Source organism: Austrofundulus limnaeus, unplaced genomic scaffold, assembly GCF_001266775.1.
Source record: "Austrofundulus limnaeus strain Quisiro unplaced genomic scaffold, Austrofundulus_limnaeus-1.0 Scaffold925, whole genome shotgun sequence".
NCBI lineage: Eukaryota > Metazoa > Chordata > Actinopteri > Cyprinodontiformes > Rivulidae > Austrofundulus > Austrofundulus limnaeus.
This window is the reverse complement of record NW_013953327.1, coordinates 71,007-80,112: the sequence shown is the minus strand read 5'-3', so window position 1 is coordinate 80,112 and position 9,106 is coordinate 71,007. Positions and strand designations below refer to the sequence as shown.

Here is a 9,106-nt window from a genome sequence, read left to right as displayed (position 1 = left end):
TTTTTACACCTTAGTTCCAGCAAATGTTTTATTTAAGCACATAATTTAAATTTTACTGTTTTTAAACACATGTATTTTTTTGTTTTTCCTAGTACTTGAACATGTATTTGTGTCTCTTAAGCTTTTATCTATTGTGTTTTCCCATAATGCTGTGTTCGGACCAAWTGTGATTTGAGKGTCAGGTTTACATGCAAGGTCTATGATGGACGAGCCATCAAGAGGCGTCAGGAAGTGCTGCGGCGTGTTTCGTTTTGAAGCGTTTGACGTGCATAACGTGCGCGCACATCCTGCACATATTAAATAGTCAACAACCTTAAACAAGCTAAAAGATCTTTACAGGATAAKCAGGACGGGATTATGGACTTTGCGATGCRTGGCGTTCTCTCCACCCTAACAGCAAAGAATATACGTTCTTCTCACACGTTCATCATTCTTATTCTCGTTTGGATTATTTTTTAGTCAGCAGTTCATTACTAACCAACATTTCGGACAGTGAGATATACCCGATTGCTGTCAGTGATCACGCACCAGTCTCTTTAGCTCTAGATAATAGGAAAGAAATACCAAAAAGTGTAAACTGGAGATAAAATATATCACTGCTCAAGGATGAACAGTTTATAGAATACTTTAAAAAAGAGTGGACCTCATATTTAGAGTGTAATGATTTACCAGGAACATCAGCATCTACTCTTTGGGAGTCAGGAAAAACAGTAATGAGAGGCAAAATAATATCATTTTCAAGCAATAAGAAGAAAAGTGAAAATAAACATATTCAGGAACTAGAGAAGTCCACTGAATTGTTAGAAACTCTGCAAGGAGAAGAAATAGAGCAAAAAATGTGAAAAGCAAAATTAGAATTGAWTGAACTTATTGATAAAAAAATTCTTCATACAAAGACTCAGATTAGAACACTTTGAAAATAATAACAAATCAGGAAGCTTCTTAGCTAACCAACTCAAAATAAATAAAGAAAAAATGACTATATCTGGTGTTAAAGACGTACCTGGGAATACAACTTATGATCAGGGAAAAGTAAATAGTATCTTTAGGGAATTCTATAAAAATTTATACACATCACAAATAAATCCATCAGATAAGGATATTGACTGTTTCTTGGAAAANTTTTCTTTTACACTGTATTTTTAACTGTTTAATTTTTAAGTTGCTAGGGACTGGAATTGCAAATTAGCCTAGGCTATAAATGTTTTTGTGTACAACCTTGTACATATTTGAGACCTTATACAAACATACCTGTCCCCATGCAAATAAACAATGTTTCTAAATGAAATTAATGTTTACATTTCTTGAAATATTGTGCTGTAAATGACACATAACCTGCATAATAATAATAATAATAATAATAATAACAATTGTTGTTGTTGTTGTTCATATCATAATACTTTTGCATGACTTTGATTAATATATCTTTATTTGAAAGTGGGATGTGGTGTATACAGGGCCCCAGTTGTCCCTTCTGCCCGGGGCCCCCATGGTACCTAGAAACAGCTTCGCTCATTTTTGGGGTTTGCCAGTTATTATCGGAGATTTATTGGTGGTCTTTCAAACATGGCAGCCCCTTTAAATTGTCTGGTTGCTAAGCTGCTTCCTCCTGCGAAAAAGGGTAAAACACCCAGGAAGTCTTTTTGTGGTTTCTGGGATGAGGAGTGTGAGCAGAGTTTTCAGAAGCTCAAGGCTGCATTAATTATCACTCCTGTTCTTGCTTATGCAGATTTCCAGAAGCCATTTGTTTTGGAAGTGGATGCCAGTCACGAAGGGTTAGGAGCAGTACTCTCTCAAGAGCAYGGGGGTAAATTGAGCCCTGTAGCATTTGCGAATCACAGTTTAAAGCCCACAGAGTGGAACATGAATAACTACAGCTCTATGAAGTTAGAGCTGGTTGCTCTTGAATGGGCTGTTACTGAAAWTTTTCGGGAGTATTTGTTAGGTAACAAATGCACGGTTTTTACAGATAATCATCCATTAAGTCATCTGGTTACAGCAAAACTTGGAGACACAGGGCAGAGGTGGGTTTCCGAACTGGCAGCATTTGATTTAGAGATGAAATATCGTCCAGGCTCTCAAAATGCCAGTGCTGACGCTTTGTCTCGTCAACATGCTACACGCAAAGGAGCAGAAGCTGCCTCTRGTTTACATGATGGGTTTGTTGGAGTACAGGAAGAAATCAGTGTGTTGCCTGGTTCTGGCATGCTCGGACATCTGTACATTGCAGCATCAGGATCCGATCATCGGCCCCTTTATTCAGTTCTGGGAGAGGGGTGGGATGCCTAATACTAACGAGAGGGATGGGCTTGGGAAGGCTACCTGGGAGTTGGTTTGGCAGTGGAGTCGGCTTAGGGAATGTGAGTCGATTCTTTATCGTTGTGTTTGGGCTTCAGATGGGCAAACTGAGGTTGAGCAATTGGTGTTGCCACAGTGTTTGATGAAGGGTGTCCTCCACTCACTCCACGATGATCATGGCCATCAGGGGGTGGAGCGCACTTTGCAGCTGATTCGCTCATGGTATTATTGGCACGGTATGTACTCAGACATAGAGAAGTGGTGTAAAAACTCTGAAAGATGTGTGGTGTCAAAGGCTTTGCTGCCAAAAGTTAAGACCTATATGGGCACGGTCAAATCATCTAGACCTAATGAGATTTTGGCAATAGATTTTACAGTTTTAGAACCTTCCACGGATGGGAGGGAGAATGTTCTGGYAATGACTGATGTCTTTTCAAAGTTTACACAAACTGTTCCCACAAAAGATCAGTGTGCTACTGTTGCTGAAGCATTAGTAAAACACTGGTTTCAACTTTTTGGGCCTCCAAGCTGGATTCATTCTGATTAGGGGCGAAACTTCGAGAGTAACTTAGTTCAACAGCTCTGTAAGTTGTATAAGATTGATAAAAGCCGCACTAACCCTTATCATCCTCAGGGAAATGGCAGTGTGAGCGCTTTAATCGCACCTTACATGACCTGCTTCGAACACTTCCTCCTGAGCAGAAACGTAAATGGCCCCATCATGTTTCCAAAGTTACGTTTGCATATAATACTACTGTTCATCAATCTGCTGGCATGACGCCTTTTTTTATGTTTGGCAGGACACCACAGTTGCCTGTGGATTTCCTGGTGGGGCCGAGTGAAAATGAGGGGGATCCAGGCCTGCCCTTAGAAGAATGAGTGGAAGAGCACCAGAAATGCTTGTTGGCAGCCTATGACTTGGTACATCAAAAAACAGAAAGTAGGAGGGCTCAGAGAAATCAGGATGTGGATGTTGCCCCAGATTTTTAGGAAGGAGACCTGGTGTATGCCAGAAACCACTCAGTGCGAGGTCGAAGTAAGATTCAGGATTTTTATGACCCAATTYCTTATCAAGTAGTTTGCTCACCTCCTGATCGAGGGGTAGTGTATACTGTGGCAACTGTGGGCCAGGAAGRACCCCTTCGCCAGGTTCATAGGGTTGAGCTGAGAAGTGTCCCTGAAAGCGGTGGGGTGGAGGGGTCTTATGAGGTTTTGGAGGATGGGCAGGCTGACAACAGGGCAGAAGATGACATTGTGGGTTTGCCGAAGTCYGAAGATTTAGCAGATGAAGAAGTACTATCTGATGTTCCGCTTCTTCCTAACCAGGAACCTACTGTGGAAGTAGGTGCAACTGCTGTTCCTGAGCTTAGGAGGTCAGCTCGGAAAACTGCGGGACAGCATTCCAAACCATATGGGTTGCCCTGCTCTGTATTGAGTAAATAATTGTCTGGTTTTTGGTGACAGTTTTCTTGAGTACATCGTCGGGTCGCTGATGCATAATGATGGGGGGGAATGTAACAGATGGCACCACAAGGGGTCGCAACTTCCYTAGGCTAAATTCTTATAAAGAGGAAGTTGGCGGCGCTGTGGGGAAGTGCCAATTTTCTGTGGGTGTGTGACCAGGTGTGTGTGGGTCCACGCGTTCCCTTGTTCGGCGATTGTGGGCCACACATTTAGTGATGTTCCGAGTGTGGCATTGTCTGGGCGTGTGGCTGTTCGACGCTGCAGGTAGGCGTTAGATCTTTGTGTTAATTATATCGTGGTGTATGTTTTTGTTTTTATATATTGTTTTGTTTTTAGATAGAGCTACGTTCAATCCGTCGGAATGTCAAGTGTTTTCATAAGTGTTGGCTTATGCAACGCAGGTATGCAGTGTTTTAATTTGTTTTAGAGTGATTTGATTAAAGTGTTTTCACAAGCATTTCATAATTTTTGTATTATGTGCTTTTTTGTAGTTTTGTCACTGCTTCCTGCTGTCCTTTTGAGCATTTTGTTTTTGTTAGTTCCGCTCAGTTTTCGGATTGTGTTTTGTTTTCTTTTACAATACAGTATTTATTCATGTATAATACGTAAAATTGAATCCATCATAAATCATCCATAAAGTTGGGGGGTAGTATTATACTCAGATAAATATTTTTGCTTATGTATTTTAACTGAAATATCAGCAAAATTATTGAGTCCGGAAATGAGACCGCGTTGTAAAAAGCAGTTGAAACCAGCTCACCTGTGACACTTCGTGCTTCAGAGCAAAATAGTAGCAGATCCAAGCAGGCGACATGATGTGAAAAGGGGGGAGAGCAGTCCTGCAGCTCAGTAATGATAACAAACTAATGACATTAGCGTGACCGAGCCGCTGCTGGAACAACAACAAACATGTCCGTCTGATGGCAGTCTACTGGTGTTCTAAAAAAATTTGTATCCCTGAAAAAAGTTTCCCCACCAGAGGGGGCGGTCGTGAGAAGGAAGTAATCTCAACAGTAATCCCAACCCCAGTAATTAAATTTTTATTCCTCCCAAAGTAATTACTAACCCCAAAACATAGTTATCACACAAAAGTCTTTGGATCATCTTGAACACAAACAGGCCTGCCTGTTTTCATATRTGGAAGGGTCAGAGGTGRTGGTGGRGCTCTGCGACCTTTTGTAGAGTCTGGTTTAGTTCCTGGGGCTGGAAGASGAGGCTTYCTCTCTGGGTGTGTGGGTGTGTGTATGTGCTTTTCCGCAGGGCAAATGCTGTTTTTACCAGGGGTTCCCCACCCTCTCCATTTCCACCTKGGACCAGCTGTCTGCAACCTCGTGCAAACCTTTCCAACGGGCGTTTCCTGGGGGTCCCTTTGGGGGGACCATCCCTCTCACATTATCACATTTCCACTTTGAGCAGGCCGATTTGCGGCTGCTCTCTCTCTGGGCGAGGTTTCTACAAAGCTACATCTCTGGCCCTGTGTTTTGGGTGTGTTCAGCCGATCACACACATTTTGCCTTAATGAGATAAAGGGAACAGAACTGTTTTTTACACCCAGACAGAAGTAGCTGGATGAGAGTGTTTTTCACCACACTGTTTGCATTTTTCGCCCTTATGCACCCCTGCACAATCACGCATAAACTGGCCCTCACTAAAATATTGGACTATATTTGTGTTTTTCTGACTGGCTTATTATTGTGAATTTTAAATGTTTAACTATTTTACCTGAGATRCAATTAWGTCWGTGCAATGTTTGGTTTTCCTGTATTTTTCCTCAGGGATAGGTGGACACCCTGAATAGCAGGGTTGGAATTTAGCTCCCTCTCCTGGACGGTATCAGGATTACTCCTGGTTCATTTCTGAGGCCCATCTCATAACATAATTTGAAAACAATGAGACACTTCTGGATGTTTGGTATCTTTTTTTTAATTTTATGGTTTGTTTTGTTAAATTGTTTTATGATTTCCTAGAGTGCTTGTCCTCTGTCCAGCTCCTGGTGAAGTTAGGTGATTGTCAGCTGATCCTCCTCGGAGGCTTTTCCAACAGCTAGGGATGAGATATCCTGCTTTCCCGTCTGGGTTATGTCAGGTCCAGGACGCTGAGGATTGATGTCTTGCATCTGGTTGATGACAGAGGGACTTAGCTCAGGTGTAACAAGAGGAGGGGGTGCTATTTCTTTAGTTTAATTTATTTAGACTTTTAGATTTAGCTTTTGGTTTTTTATTTTTGTTAAAATTTTGTTTTTTTGTTTTTTTCTCTATTCATTGCACAAGCCAGCTCATGCCAGTAATCCATACATTGAGTTCATGCCTTGTGGTTTTTGCTTAAAAATATTTTGTGTCTTCCTTTTTATGTTTTTCTTCTTTTTATTTTTAGCTACTTACTTTTCTGGTTTTGCAGAGTTTACATTATGTTTGCTCTGGTATTTTAGAGTTAGATTTTTATTTTTATGATTTTGGAATGTTTGGGGTGGAATAAAGTTTACCTGAATGGCGTGGATAGTAAATTTTGAACATTTTAATGACATTTCCACATTTATTCATATAGTTTTGTGGTCTTCATTTATCATTTGCTATTTGAACTTGTCCAATCTCTTGCTAGAAGTAAATGCCTTCAGCATTTCTTCAACTTGCCTTGTCCTAATTTGCATTACTTAAGGTTCATTTATCGACAACTTGTTGTTATTAAGTTAACACATTATCCAAAATAAGATTCTGATGGAACATAAGCAGCTAACGCAATTGAATTCGCTGGGGGCAGAACTCGTGTTTGTAATACCTTGTTGAATTTTGGACACTTAAGTTCTTTAAATTTTGACATGTTTGACTTATTGAATCTGTTTGCACTGTTTTTACATTGCACTTTTTCCTTTTACATTTGTTGATGCAGTTATGTTACTTATGGATTTACAAATTGTTCCTTCCATTTTTATTGATTAATGAATAATCAAKAGGAGGGACTGTAATRGAAGATTATCATGACTCCCTAACTGCATATTACCTTGACATGCCCTGTTCTGTATCTCTTGATAACKRTCATAATATAATCCGTTTCTCATGATTCTTAAGATGCTGTAATCTCATGGCCTATTTAACTTGGAACCATCTCATTGGTTCATGAATATCCCTGAGGCTCTTATTTTGTTAGCAGGATGTTTTATATATGTCTGTTTCCTGTTTCCGGGTCAGCGTCAGCTTGACAGATGCTTTGATCATGTCTGTTCAGTTCTGCTCATTCCTTGCATATGCATCTTTCTATTAAATAGTCTGAGACCGAGACCACACAGTTTCACTTTGTTTATTTCCCGTATCTCTGCCTGGTGGAATATTTCCACAACAGTTGTCAAAATACCTTTTAGTACAAATGTTGTTAAAATAAAATGAACAGTCCAATGATCATTTTACTGATATGTGTAAAGACTGCAAAGGCTGAAAAATCTTGAAGTCTGTATGAAATTGGAGGTAGTTTGTGGATTCAATTTTTTATGCCTTTTAAGCTCAAAAAAAGGGGGGGGGGTCGTATTATACATAAGATCATATTATACACAAATAAATACAGTATATTGTAAGGGCGGACTAACAATTTTCTTTTGTTTGTCTTATGTTTTGTTTCTTTGATCACTTCCCCATGTAAACACTCCATATCGCTGTTAATCTTAAACATCTGAGACCYGATCCTACTTGAAGTGTTACATTGGGTAAGTTGCATGTTGCTGCAGTGAACAGAGTCTGCAGTATAAGTTTCAAGTGAACATTGGTAGTCTTAAGTTTTGCGGGTTCGTCCGCCTGAGTGTTGTTGAAATCGGGTTGGAGGTTGTTGAGTTGACARCAGATGGATGAGGTTAATGGGAGTTCCACCTGTCTATGTGTCAATAAATATTATTAATTGACTTTATTCTTGCGGTTGATTATTCTTCTGCTCCACTCAAGTCATAACAATTGGACTGTTCATTTTATTTTAACAACATATRTACTAAAAGGTATTTTGACAACACATACAGTATAGGCATTTTACACATAGTCCACCAAGATGTGCCAACACAAAGGTCAGAGACTTCATATGAGATTTGGGCCATCTTCAAGGGGAAAAGCAGATTACTTCCTACTCGCGAGTGCCCCCTCTGGTGGGGAAACTTTTTTCAGGGATACAAACCTTTTCAGAACACCGGTAGACAGCAGCCATTACAGACGGATGTGTTTGTTGTTGTTCCAGCAGCGGCTCGGTCACACGCTAATGTCTTTAGTTCGCTATCATTACTAAGATGCAGGACAGCCTTGTCCTCCCTTTTTTCACATCATGTCGCCTGCCTGGATCTGTTACTATCTTGCTCTGAATCATGACGGAATGTCACAGGTAAGCTCACTTCAGCTGCTTTTTACAACGCAGTCTCATTTCCAGAAGGAGGCATTTTGTGAATGAAGCCGATATTTCGGTTAAAATACATAAGTGAAAATATCTGAGTATAGTACTACCTCCCAACTTTATGGATGATATTATGGATGAAATTTTACGTATTGTACTTGAATAAATACGATATATTAAGAACCATTATATATACATATATATATATAATTTCTGTAAAAATCAGAGTTTAGCATTTTGACCCGCTGTATGAATGTAGTATTACAGTTTGTYATGACCAAATAGGATTATATTGTGGTGAAAGAGTTCAAACAAAGATGGGCAACTGACGGCCCGTGTGCCAGATATGTATCATCCGGTTTGTCTGGACAATATGTGGCCCAGACATACCGTCCAGCCTGTGAATGAGGCAGATTTTTTAAGTGGTTTAAAAAGAGCWATGTGGCCCTCTGGTAGTGACAACAAAAATTGTGGCCCCTTCCATCACTGAAGTTSCSCATAYCAGATTTAGAGGGTCATGTTTTGTTTTTATTAGTGTTGGGCAAAGTTTTAAAAAAAATGTAATCGCTAATAATCTCAAGATGTTTTTTAGGTTAATTGTGATAAATCTTCTTATGCACTAATTAAATCATGATTATGTGAAACTACTGCTACATTATCATCACACCCACTGAATACTTTATGCAACATTTTGGAAAAAACACACAAAATTGAAACAAATGAGTGTTCTAAATGTGTCAACATTTCTTTTAAAAAATGTCAAATTGATGACATTTTATTTGTTTGATTTTTGTCTCATCAGTTTTGATCATGATTGCTATATTCCTGTTTTGCTGTTTTTGTCTCATAACTTACAGTGAAGACACAAACACAAACACAAACAACAAACAGTAAACAAAATTTGTTCAGGGGCACTTTCTGTCCTGTTCTCACTTTTTTCTGGTCCAAGATGTTCTGCGTCCTCACTCTAAAGAGTCTGTCAATA

The 9,106-nt window shown here is 39.5% G+C and overlaps 1 long non-coding RNA gene across 1 annotated transcript in view; it reads left to right on the top strand.

Annotated features, from left to right (window-relative positions):
• The first annotated feature begins 3,819 nt into the window (after positions 1 to 3,819).
• Positions 3,820 to 9,106, top strand: part of LOC106533333 (uncharacterized) — a 7,852-nt gene continuing 2,565 nt past the window's right edge. The window contains exons 1-2 of the long non-coding RNA XR_001312223.1: positions 3,820 to 4,026; positions 4,099 to 4,163. This is a non-coding gene — a long non-coding RNA (uncharacterized LOC106533333). The remainder of the gene's footprint in view (positions 4,027 to 4,098; positions 4,164 to 9,106) is intronic.